The sequence below is a fragment of the Mustelus asterias genome, chromosome 12, assembly GCF_964213995.1.
Source record: "Mustelus asterias chromosome 12, sMusAst1.hap1.1, whole genome shotgun sequence".
Classification (NCBI taxonomy): Eukaryota; Metazoa; Chordata; class Chondrichthyes; order Carcharhiniformes; family Triakidae; genus Mustelus; species Mustelus asterias.
Genome location: NC_135812.1, coordinates 70,923,407 through 70,937,079, shown reverse-complemented (window position 1 = coordinate 70,937,079; position 13,673 = coordinate 70,923,407).

The window sequence follows — 13,673 nt, the reverse complement described above, 5'->3', positions numbered from 1 at the left end:
TGGAGTATCTTGCTTCACGGTGACCACAGTTGGATACAGCATTCATGTGGTCTGACCAGAGCACTATTTAACAACCTGATCTTACCAATATTCTACTGCTTTAGTTAGATGAACCATCCTAGTAACTATATTGATTGATGTTGCACATTGGTTCAACATGCTTAGTGTTGACACTGCCAAAAATCTCCGTCAGCTTTATCCTTGGCTATTCCAACACCATTCATAGAAGTATGTACGTGGTCTACTTTTCATTCCCAGGTTAAGTACTGCACTTGGACTTTGGATTAAATTTCATCCGCCATCATTGCACCCAGCTGCATACTTTGTCCAAGCCACTCTGTAACTCCTGAGCTGCCTCCTTTAATTCAAATGCAACCTCCTTTATATAATTTGCAAATCTGATCATTTTGTACTGAGGTTCTATGTCCAGGTCACCTGTGAAAATTAGAAATGGTAGTGGTCCCAGCATCAAGCCCTGAGGTACCACTTCACGGCACAACTGATGTTCAAACCCACCCTCTCACCACCAGCCCACCCACCTCCACCCCCACACCTCAACTCCTACATTACTTTTCTAAACAGGATTTGTTACTTTCTGCTCTTGAGCTAGTTTCCAAGTTCATTCCCAGGATTTGCTCTGTGTCCTCACAGCTTTATTAAAGCTCTGCTGAAGTCAAAACACATCAGGTTGTCACTTCCTGATGACAAGGTCGATCAGGCAATATTTTTCAATATATGTAAGTATCTTTCTCAGCCTTTCCTGGCAGCATGTGTGATTATTTGCGTTACTGGATTGCAAAGCAAAGGAAAGTTACTTAAAGTCACGAAAACTCTATTATATGTTCAAGTCGCCACAAATGAATAATTATTATTTACAAAATGGGTTCAAAGTGTGGCCTGGCGAACAACAAAGCTGGTAATGTATTAACAATGTACTGTAACATCAGAGGACTGGAAATTTGGGGGCAAGTTGACCCATGCACACTTGAATGCAGGTCACTGATTGTAAAGTGACTTTGAAAGAGAAAAAAAGTTACTCAAATGGGTCTCTGGGCAATGCATACCATTTTTCATTAAATACCTATTTAATTGCATGGTGTAATAGTGGTTAGCAATGCTGCCTCACAGCACCAGGGACCTGGGTTCGATTCCCGGCTTGGGTCACTGTCTGTGTGGAGTTTGCATGTTCTCTCTGTGTCTGTGTCTGCATGGGTTTTCTCTGGATGCTCCGGTTTCCTCCCACAGTCCGAAAAATGTGCTGGTTAAATGCATTGGCCATGTTAAATTCTCTCCCTCAGTGTACACAAACGGGCGCCGGAGTGTGGTGACTAGGGGATTTTCACAGTAACTGCATTGCACTATTAATGTAAGCCTACTAGTGACACCAATAAATAAACTTTAACTTAAATAATATAACTTCTCAACCCAATAATCGAGCTAGTAATTAAAATTATTTTTCAAGAATTTTTCCTTTAAGAAATATTAACATTTATTGTTCGTCCATTAGTTGTCGCCATGGCCTTAGTGGGTCAGTTGACTTTCTTTTACTTCTCTGACTTTCTTCAAAGCTCCATCAGTCCACATCTTGATGTTATCCATCCATCCGATATTTCTTCTTCCTCTTCTATTTTTCCCTCAATTTCTCCTTCAATCTGTGTAGGGCAAGGCTGTTGGATCTTTGTTTCCAAGGGCCATACTTGGCTGTCTTTCTCTCTTTAACTACTTAATTTGATTTCCTGAACTGCTCCTCTTTGCCTAACCCACTGTGTCTTTCTGTCCAACCAGGCAATTCTGAGCATCCACCATCATTGCCCACATTTCAAAAGCTGTTATTTTCCTCTCCTCCTATTTGTTCAGAGTCCAACACTCATATCATTGAGTGCAACACCCCACAGTGACTGTACTGGACGTGTTTTCACGATGAAGCTTTTAGACTGCCAGATGCTACTTAACTCATTGGTCATGCCTTCTGCCATAGTTAATCTAACCTGGCTTTCATTCTTGCATGTAATTTTGGTGTTTATCATCGAGGCAAGGGACCTTGATGATTGGACGTTGTTTCCCAACCCCCTCCCCCACCCCGTTAACTGGCCTCGACCGCCTCCCTCCATGGTGATCACCGGCCTCACCAACCTTCCTCCCCCCACCCCCCTTACACCTCCACTGTTCACCGGCCTTTCCGACCCCACCCCACCCTCACCAATCAGCGGCCTACCCGACCCCCCACCTCCTGAGCCAGCCCCATTCACCAGTCCCTCATGGCCAGCCCCGATCACTCCCCCACCATGGCCAGCCCCGATCTCTCCCCCACCATGGCCAGCCCTGATCTCCCCAACACGCCCCCAATGTGCTGCCTTGATCACCTCCTCCTTCCCAACCCCACCAATCCCATTGCAGAGTACGCAGCGGCTCCCTCCTTCAACACCACCGATCGACCCCCTAGTACATGTGTGCACGTGTGGACTTTGCATGTCCCTTTGTGGGTTCTGTGTTTTTAATCATAGAGAATGCACACTCCAAGTGGTTGGAGGTGCTACGTTTGGGCTCCATGACTACTCAGGATATGATTGAAAAATTGCAATAATTGTACACATGGAATACCGGAAGTCATGGTTTCTAATCATGTCATGGCTTTCATGAGCGGTGATTTCCAGAACCTAGTGCTCTCCAATGGTCTCCAACATGTCCAGACTGCACCTTATCACCTGTCATCAAATGGACCAGATTGAGCCTGTTCTTCCCAAACTTGGCGGGGAGGGTAGAGTTCCAACAGGAAAACTTAAAAAGCAACTTCCATTCCATGAAGACAGAGAAAAATTTTGCAACAGATGATTTGGTTTGTGCAAGGAACTTTGGGGATGGTCCCAGGTGGGTGTCTGGGATCATTATGGAGAAAACAGGATCAATATCTTACAAGGCCGACCACTGACTTCGTGTTGGCCCCTCTGGATAGTGAAGGTACGGACTCAGAGATGGAGGCTGAAGAAGTGGACCTCCAGGCTGAAATGGAACCTGAGGAGGAACCTGCTTCGGTAACCCTGCAATGCTTCTTTTGGAAGAGAAGGTTCACCCATTTCTTTTACCCCATCTGACCCATCCCCTCCTTCAATAGATCTTCATCCAAGCACCAAGCAATGAAAACGACCTCCTTGAAATTTGCGGTGTTGGAAGAGATGCTGACCTAATGGGGGAGGGGTGTTATGACAACCGTAAAAGTCACTGGGGATCATCAGTAAATCTCCCCGTGGGCTTCGGGGAGTACCAGCTGCCTTATTGAGGAAGCGGAGGCTCACCAATGGGAAGCAGCAGCTGGGGTTTTAAGGCCGTAACTTTACCTGGACCGGAAGTGTAGGTCCTGAGGTGAAGACTACCTGACTGTAAATTCCGGGAACGACCTTTTGCTTTGATGCATAATAAAGGGTGTTGGTGACGGGAAACGGGTGTGTGGCTAAATTACTACATATACTTAAATATTTTCTTTACAAAATTTGAATATTTTAGGTGTGTTGGCATATATGAGAAGTGTAGTTCTTGGGGTAATATGTTCCAATGAAAGCATCAGCTCTAGTAAGATGGCCATCACAAGAATTATTTAATGCACAAACATTGCTGTGAGAAATAAGATAATTGTTTAACTGTGCTTAATAAATGTTTGCATATATAGCATTCACATTAATGGCATACATAATGGTCTTGCAGTTTAGTAGTAGATTTTGCAGCCTTTCCCTATTTTGCATTGGCAACAGAAGCTGATCATTTGTAATATATTCTTCTGATAGCAATGCACTTTTTGCAGTCTGAGGAGATTTAGCAGGTCTATTGGCCTTATTTATTTATCTTGAGATCTGGAGACAAGTAAAGGGTTCAATGTTTAAAATGTCCCTCTTCCCTGTATATGTGGGTGGAATCAAAGTCACTTCCTCCCATAACACAGTCTATTTTTCTCACAGTTGTCATTTTTCGGCAAGAACCTGCTTACTGGTGCTCAGTAAGGCCTCCTGACCTTACTGCAACCTTGGTCCAAACATGAACGAAAGAGCTGAATTCAAGAGGTGCAGTGAGAATGACTGTCATCAGGGCAGCATTTGACTGAATGAGGCATCAAGGAACCCCAGCAAAACTGAAGCAAAGGGCAGCACAGTGGCACAGTGATTGACACTGCTGCTTCACAGTGCCACGGACCCGGGTTCAATTCCGGCCTTGGGTCACCGTCTGTGCGGAGTCTGCACGTTCTCCCCGTGTCTGCATGGGTTTCTTCCGGGTGCTCCGGTTTCCTCCCACTGTCCAAAGATGTGCGGGTTGGGTGGATTGGCCATGCTAAATAATCGTGGCATCAGGGGATTAGCAGGATAAATATGAGGGGCTATGGGAATTGGGCCTGGGTGGGATTGTGGTTGTGCATATTTGATGGGCCGAATGGCCTCCTTCTGCTTCTGTAGGGATTCTCTGAGTCTATGAATAAAGGGGACAGCTCTCCACTCTCCAACTAGCACAAAGGTTGTTGAAGATCAATCATCTCAGTCCCAGAACGACACTGCAGGAATTCCTCTGGGTAGTGTCCTCGACCCGACCACCTTCAGCTGCTTCATCAATGACTTTCCCTCCATCATAAGGTCTGAAATAGGGATGTTCGCTGATGATTACACAATGTTCAGTGCCGTTCACAACTCCTCAGATACTGAACCAGTCTGTGCCCAAATACAGCAAGATCTGGATAACTTTCATGCTTGAGCTGATAAATTGTAAGTAACATTTGCACCACACAAGCGCCAGGCAATGACCATTTCCAACAGCAGCGAATCCAACCATCTTCCCTTAACATTCAGTGGCACTGCCATTGCTGAATCCCCCACTATCAATATCCTGGGGTTTACTATTCACCAGAAACTGAACTGAACCAGCCATATGGATACTATGACTACAAGAGCAGGTCTGATGTTGGGAATTCTGCAGCCAGCAACTCACTTCTTGACTCCCCAAAGCCTGTCAATCATTAACAAGGCACAAACCAGAAATGTGATGGAATACTCTCCATGTGCTTGGATGGATGCAGCTCTAACAACTCTCAAGAAGCTTGACACCATCCAGAACAAAGCATCCCGCTTGATTGGCATCCCGTCCACCACCTTAAACATCCATCCCCTCCACCACTAACTCAGCGGCAGCATTGTGTATTATCTACAAGATGCACTGCAGCAAATAGCCAAGGATCCTTTGACAGCACCTTCCAAAGCTGTGATATTGCCCAACTAGAATGACAAGGACAGCAGATGCATAGGAACACCACCCCTCCAAGCCACACACCATCCTGACTTGGAACTATACTGGTATTCCTTCACTGTTGCTGGATGAAAATCCTGGAACTCCCTTCCTAACAGCACAGGATGTACCTGCAGCAGATTAAGAAGGCAGCTCACCACCACCTTCTCAAGGGCAATTAGGGATGGGCTATAAATGCTGGCCTAGCCAGTGATGCCCACATCCCATGAGAGAATTTTAAAAGCTGATGTTTGGACAGCAGATTCACTGATCATTGACATTGACCATGTTGAACGTTATGATTTGTTAAACAAGGTCCTTAAACTGCACAAGATGCCGGATAATTGTTTTCTTGATATGATAACTGAAAAACCTCTGCATAACTCTATTTCAGCTGTTCAAGGATTCCCTCATCATTTACATTTTTTTATTCATTCATGAAACATGGGCGTCGCTGGCTGGCCAGTATTTATTGCCCATCCCTAATTGCCTTTGGAGGGCAGTTGAGAGTCAACTGCATTGCTGTGGCTCTGGAGTCACTTGTAGGCCAGACCAGGTAAGGACAGCAGATTTCCTTCCCTAAAGGACATTAGTGAACCAGATGGGTTTTTCTGACAATCAACAATGGTTTCATGGTCATTGGTAGATTTTTAATTCCAGATTCTTGTTTCTATTGAATTCACATTCCACCATCTGCCGTGGCGGGATTCGAACCCGAGTCATCTGGTCGTTATTTTGGGCACGATTTAAATGCAATCCTTTCCTTTAAATTCTGAATAAGTAACAAATAATTGATCATATGTGTTGAATGGTGATTCTCCTTTTGCCGTGGCGGGATTTAAACATTGTTCTGCTGTCTCAAGCCACCTCTTTTAGAATGTCTGAATCTTCCAAACTCGATACTTTGAAACTCAGCATGAGTCAGTGAATAGGTGTCGTCGAAATGCTGCAGCTATCAACAAAACTGTGACACCCCTTGTCCCCAGTTACAGACTTTCAAGCCATACACTGGTCATTTATTCAATCATAATATATTCCACAGATGTTTGGCCTTGGAGCAAAAATCAATAGAAAAATCATTTCCTTCCAGTTTCTTCTTCTTTCAGCTTCTCCAATTTTATTTGAGGTTGCCACAGGCTAGTTATAATAGAATCCCTATAGTGCAGAAGGAGGCCATTGAACCTGCACCGACAACAATCCCACCCAGGCCGTATCCCCGTAACCCCACGTATTTACCCTGCTAATTACCCTGACACTAAGGGCTCGATTTTACCATTAAGTTGCACCCGTTTTTGGGCGTGAAAACTCGGTAAAGTCAGGCGTGAATTAATGCGCTGCACGCCCAACTTTACCGTCACTTCCCCATTTGCCACTAGGTTCGCCAATCTGGAATCGGCGCAAATGTCCAACTTGCAACACTGACCTCAGTCTTGCGGTGCTGCTGGGTCCTAGTGCACTCAGCACTCTTCCAGCAGAAGGATGTGCACAAAGCCCTTGCAAAATGCACTGCTGCAGCCTCTTAACTTTTTGGGGAACATGTAGCTGGGGGAATTGGGGGTGCTGTGATTTTGGGGAGCATGTGGCTGGGGGAATTGGAGGGAATGGACAGTGACTGTTGATGGGCTCGGGGCAAGCAGCATTCCTTAACCGCTACATGTGTTCTGCTCCATCTCCAACTACCCCCCTCACCCCCTTTCAGATGAGATAGCTTTTGCGATGCAACCGATCGATCTTGTGTTGTTTTGGTTGCTGCTGGAGCTGAGGAGGAGGAATTGGAGGAAGAATTGTGGGCACAGGAGGTCCAGGCCTTACCACTTGCAGGAGTAGAGGGAGATGACAACCAGAGGCAGGAGATGGCCGCCATTTGCCCAGAGGTGGGTGCAGGAGAAGGAGGGAGCAGAGACCCTGGTAGTTCCGTGCACGATTGTCATTTGAACAGATGTCGGACACCGTGTGCCGCTGACATCTCCGCCTCCGAAAGGAGACAGTGCAACACCTGTGCCACCTGTTGGAGGACTTGGCACCTAGGGGCGGGGGGGGGGGGGGGGGGCACCCACTCTTGGTGGCTGTCAAATTGACGGCCGCTCTGAACTTTTCTGTGACTGGCTCCTTCCAGACCCCTAGTGGAGATGTATGTGGCATTTCCCAGTCAACTGTGCACACCTGTATCAAGCAGGTCACAGAAGCCCTGTATGCCCAGGCAGGGCAGTACATCAAATTTAACCTGGATCAGGCCCAGCAGGAAGCCCGGGCTACAAGATTCACAGCCATTGTGGGGATGCCTAATGTACAGGGGGCCTGCACCTGCACCTACATCGTCCTTAAGGCCCCCCTACAGAATCCATGAAGATTCATCAACAGAAAGGGGTTCCACTCCCTGAATGTTCAACTAATGTGTGACCCTAATATGAACATTATGCATGTCTGCGCAAGACACCCAGGCAGCGTGCATGACAGCTTCACTGTCAGGGGCTCTGACATCCCGGAGGCATTTGAGGAGGAGTCCAGGTTGCGAGGTTGGCTCCTGGGTGATATGGGTTATCTGCTTCGGACATGGCTGATGACGCCTATATGGAGGATTGTGACTGAGGCGGAGACCCGCTATAATGAGGCCCATGTAGCCACCTGCACGATAGTGGAGAGGTGTATTGGGCTCCTCAAAATGCGATTCCGGTGCCTGGACCGCTCTGGCGGGCCCTCCAATACAGCCCAGTGATCTCTTCCTGCATTGTGATCACGTGCTGTGCCTTGCACAACCTGGCTCTACAGAGAGGTGACCTATTGGAGGAGGAGGAGGAGGATGTGGAGGCTGACCAGCCGGGTGTTGCTGGGGAGGAGGATGACCAGCAGGAGGAGGAGGAAGAGGAGGAGGAGAAAGAAGAGGAAGAGCACGCCTTGGAACACCATCCGGGCGCTGAAGGGCTGGCATTAAATGAGGCATGCAAGGGCGGCTAGGGAGGCCCTGATCACCAGGCGGTTCAGTTGCTAGAGGCTTGTGTAAAGTAAAGTAAAGTTTATTTATTAGTCACAAGCAAGGCTTACATTAACACTGCAATGAAGTTACTGTGAAATTCCCCTAGTCGCCACAGTCTGGCGTCTGTTCGGGTCAATGCACCTAACTAGCATGTCTTTCAGAATGTGGGAGGAAACCGGAGCACCCGGAGGAAACCCACGCAGACATGGGGAGAACATGCAAACTCTGCATAGACAGTGACCCAAGCCAGGAATCGAACCTAGGTCCCTGGCGCTGTGAAGCAGCAATGCTAACCACTGTGCTACCATGCCGCCCCCACCACTGTGTCTGTGGGTTGCACCCCTCCCCCCCCATCCCAAAATTCCTCCTATCTCTTGCAACATTGTCACACCAGAGTAGTGGGCCTGGGTACGCTGTGTTAGTGAGTTTTTTGGCAGGCAGGAGGGTGATGATGACTTGCTAAGCACCATTATGATAATGCCCTGGCGCAAACTTGTTTGACTCCTACCTGAGCTCCGCATGCACGCTGGCATCTGGGCCCATGTATGTGTAGTGGGTAAGGGATCTGAAACCCCCATACAGGGCCCTTGGGGTGAGTGGGGTGGGGATGAGGTGGGAATCGCTCTTGGGTTCTGGAGAACCAATGGTTTCCTTTTCTCAGTGACACAGCATTGAGGAGCCTCCCCAACTGACATCAACATGAAGCATCACTCCGGTGATCATCAATGGAAGAGGATTCCTATTCGAGACAAATCTGAGATAAATTAGTCACCTGGGTGGTGAAAAAACAGTTAATAATTGCAACCAAGGTGTTTAAATAATACGTTCTAACATAAAAACTTGTGATCAGAAAATGTTAAGGTGCTTAAATATCTATCTAACTAGTGCAGCCTTCACTCGTGCCATCTCAGCGCAACTACAACATCCTACCCTTACATGGCCCACCACTACGTCTCAGTGACTCCTCAGAATATACATCGGAGGTGGAGTGGGCCAGATGCCTACCTGCCCCTTTGCCTGTAATGCTCGTCGCGGGAGTCCTCTGGAGGCCCTGGACCTTGAGGGCTCTGGCCGGCTTCCAGGTGCCTGGGACGTTTCCATGACACCCTTTTCATCCTGCTGCCCCTGAGATACCCCGTTGTCAGGAAGGGGAGAGTTAGAAGGTGCAGCCACAGCCACAGTCTCCTGGCTGGAAGGCCCCGGCATGGGCTCGAGCCCTTCCTCCTCGCTTGGGGTTCCTGTGGGTCCCTGGGTCACTCCATGGGACGGTGGTGCTTCGGCAGTGAATTCCAGAATTCCGGTGTCACCTGGCCCTGCCAGTCCTGGAGAACCACCTGTGTCCCACCCATGGTGGTCGAGCCCTCTGCGATGGCCACCTGAGTCGGGGGCTACTTGTCAATGGCCGTAGCAAGTACGCTCTGAGACTGGGCCACGCTCTGGTTGACTATTCCATTGCAGCTGCAGCCCTGAATTCTGTCCCGCGATCGTCTGGGTGACGGGGGGTGGGGGGTTAAGGGTGTCAGTAATGTTGTGTGGGGGTGGGGCAATGTCTGTGGGGGCTAGGGGGAGGCATTATCTGGCTGGGAGGGATGTGGCAGGGGAGCGTTATTCTATCTTTTTTTTTGCGCGTGCGCAGTTGGAGGCACTGATCGGAGCTGCAGAGTTTCGGGCGTGTTAAGCCTCGCCCACAGGCTTGTGCAGCGCGATTCAGAATCGCTGATATTTTTTCAGGCAGAGTGCGTATGGGGGCGCCTGAGAACAGGTCTAAAAGTCGGACTTGAAACACTTCCAGTTTCAAGTCCGCCCAGCACTTGGAATCAAAATGGTAAAATAGGGCCCTAAGGCTCAATTTAACATGGCCACTCAACGTAAGCTGCACATCTTTGGACTGTGGGAGGAAACTGGAGCACCCAGAGGAAACCCACACTGACAGTGACCAAGGCTGGAATTGAACCTGGGTCCCTGGTGCTGTGTGGCAGCAGTGCTAACCACTGTGCCACCGTGTCGCCTGTTGAAGTCCCTTTTCCTTCTCCTCCTGTCTGGCACCCGTTTATTTTCCAATCCAAGTCTCTCACCTGTTGGCTTATGTCCTGCAGTCACTATATTTTTGCAATTTTATATTATTACATTTTACTTCTGCTTTGCTTTTGCTTTAAGTCTGTGTTGAATATTTAAATTTGTTTTGTATTGAATCTTACCATGATTTAAACCTAGATGTGATCGTGCTTTGATTATTGATCATACATATAATTAGTTGTATTGATAATTGTAGATTTTCCCCAAAATTTCTTGCACATAATATTATCATAGCTGCTGTTTTGACTGAACATCATAGTCACCAGTAAAAAAAAGTTATGTCTGGAATTTTCCATCCATTATCGCTGGCGGCATCCTCTGGTCCTGCTGACGACAAACTCCTGCCAGAGGTTTCCCGGCGGTGGGAGGGTGCATAGGACAGGAAACCCCGTTGAGAATGGTGGGTTGCCTCTGCTGCTGCAAAACACGCCGCGGGGTGCAGAAAATCACATCCTATATATTTTTTCCCCATTGCTTTAAAAAGAGGAGGTGTTCTTACTACATTGACCCCAGTGATCCTTGGATTGCAAGGCAGGACAATGAGTGGCCTTACATGGTGCCTTCTCCGACTGTGGTTACCTGGAGATGAAGTTTGATTGATGGACGGAACACTTGATAGATGGCAGATGGAAAGACACAATCAAAAGATGTGTAAACAACTTGGATATTGTGAAGTCTGCATGGCCTTGCAGTGCCTCTGAGGAGAATTGATAAGGACTGCAACTTGTTTTGGGAATGTCTGAACCAGACCATTCAGGCTGGAATTGAGCCAGCATCTTTCTTAAAGGGATGCTACTTTCAGAATTCAGGGCTGCAGCTGCAATGGAATAGTCAACCACTGAAGATAGAGGAAGATGCATTGGAGTGTCTGGCTGAAGAGTCCACCCCCTAAGGTTACTCAGAAGACATAATAATGTATGTACCAAAGGGAATTTTTCAACAATTTATTGTCCTGTTGTGGTACTGGATACTATGATCAAAATGAATGGCGGAGAAGGCTCGAAGGGCTGAATGGCCTTCTCCTGCTCCTATTTTTTACGTTTTCTAGGTTTCTATGGACAGGCTGAGTTGCGGTTCTCCATTTTGGGGAGCTGTTGTCTGTCTTTCTTCTTTTCCTTTATATTTAGAGTGCTTTCTCCTTTCAATAAAGTTATCCTTTTGTCTTTTTACTTTTTAAAATACATTATCAATTATAGTTGGCATATCATTATTATTATCATTATTCAATAAAATGGCTGTTTTAACACATTACTTGGCAATGTCACTCACTTCCGTTACGTCTAGAGTACAGCTCCGAACCTGAGTGATACTCCAAAGGAACTCTGAGGCTCCCTTACACATCTTTCCATCTGGTATCAGGCTTTCTTAATCTCCTTCTTCCTGCGGTCCCATCTCTATCACCCACCTCTGTAACAGGTGACCAGGCCATTTCATTCTCTTCCTGGCTACTTTCTTCATTGCTCTCACAATCTACACTGACCCCCTGATGTGCTGGCACCTGCTTTTACCCTTTCTTATTAATCCAGACACCCATCACAGCATCCACATCTCATTAGTATCCACTCGTTGCTCCTCTCTCTTGATGTTGCCCAAGTTTCTGCGTTATGTAACATGGCTTGTCTCACAAGTGTCTCATAGATTCTTCCTTGCAGTTTCTGCGATACATTTCTATTACACAACACCCCAGTGCACTCCTTCAGGAGGTCTTGTGGTGAACTGGGTATTGTCCCTGCCTCTAAATCAGAAGCTCTGTGTTCAAATCCAACTCTAGGAGGAGGGAGTGGGGAGTATCTGTCGGCTGGATGGCTGGTGTGGATGAGATTAATGGCACAGCAAAGGGCAAGAGGTTTGATCCCTGTTTTGGCAGGTTTGGGACCTGCCTCCTCACCTTACCCATGGTGGAGACACTGTGGATTGAATCTGTCCTTGGCCAGAGAACTGAAGAAGAAAGGGTGGGCATGGTGGCACAGTGGTTAGCACTGCTGCCTTACGGTGCAACGGACCCAAGTTCAATTCTGGCCTTGAGGAGTGACTGTCTGTGTGGAGTTTGCACGTTCTGTCTCTGTGGATTTCCTCCAGGTGCTCCGGTTTCCTCCAGAGTCCAGAAATGTGCAGGTTAGGTGGATTGGACGTGCTAAATTGCCCCTTGGTGTCCCAAGATGTGTAGGTTAGGGGGATTAGTGGGGTAAAGGTGGGGATTATGGGAATAGAGCGGGGGTGGGCCTGGGTAAGATGTTCTGTCAGCGAATCAGTATGGACTCGATGGGCCGAATGGCCTTCTTCTGCGCTATGGCGATTCTATGATTCTATGAAAGCACTCCTTTCAACTACAGCTACAAATTACATTCATTAATTTAATTCCAGCAATTTACCTAATGATTAGTATTCAGCTGTTCAGATTCTGCACCCAATCAAATTATTATGAATTATATGAATTTAACTATTTATGAAACACCCTGGTTCAGATATTGCTGAATAAATAATGATGCGTTTGCAATGCACGTTTTCCTGATCCTTAATGACAGAGCAGTGCTAATCAGTCAGCAAATTGTCGTGAGGAAAATACATCCTATGAATTGCAAATTGCCACAGCCTGTTGACCAACTTGAGCCGTTCTGCCAGTCACTTTGAAAGTCACCTCCCCATGACTTTCACGTGGGTGCTGAAATTGGATGTTAAATTGGTCTTTAAATTTGCCGCAGGAAGTAAGTCTATCTCGTAATGATCAGAATAAGCATCCTTTAAATGATGAGGTAATTGTTACTGACTGACAATCACTCTTGTCCAGAAAGTAAACAATTATAAGTGTGACGTTTTACTCTGTGGTGTAAGTTGATAGTTTCAGGCAATTTAAAAAATGTCAAAATCCTGCTTTTCCTTTTTCTTTTTCTCTTTCTTAGTCCTATTGTTCTTTCTCTCTACCTAATTTGACATTGAATTTACCCAATCCATCTCAACCCTTCCTCAGTTTGGTTCTCAATCCTGAAATGCCACATGGATTAAGGAGATACCCTGTCCTGTGTCCATCACTTTTCCAGTAAGTCCGGTTGTTCTCACCACATCACTATCAGCTCACAATTCCAGTAACTTTGTGGGCTAAAAAACTAAAAAAACCCAAATGTGCAATTTGAAGTCTAACAGGAAACCTCTTCCTGCAAAATTTGGCCTAATAACTTTATCTCAAGCAACTGAAATACAAATTGGCCCAGATTTTCCAGACTCGCCATGGCGGGACATTTTGGTAGTGGATGTGGCTCGCCATTGGCCACTGGTGGGATCTTCCAGTTGAGCCAAAGTCAATGAGCATTTCCGTTGATCGCGGCCACGCCATGGGGGGAACTTGCCATGGGGGGAGCCGCATTTG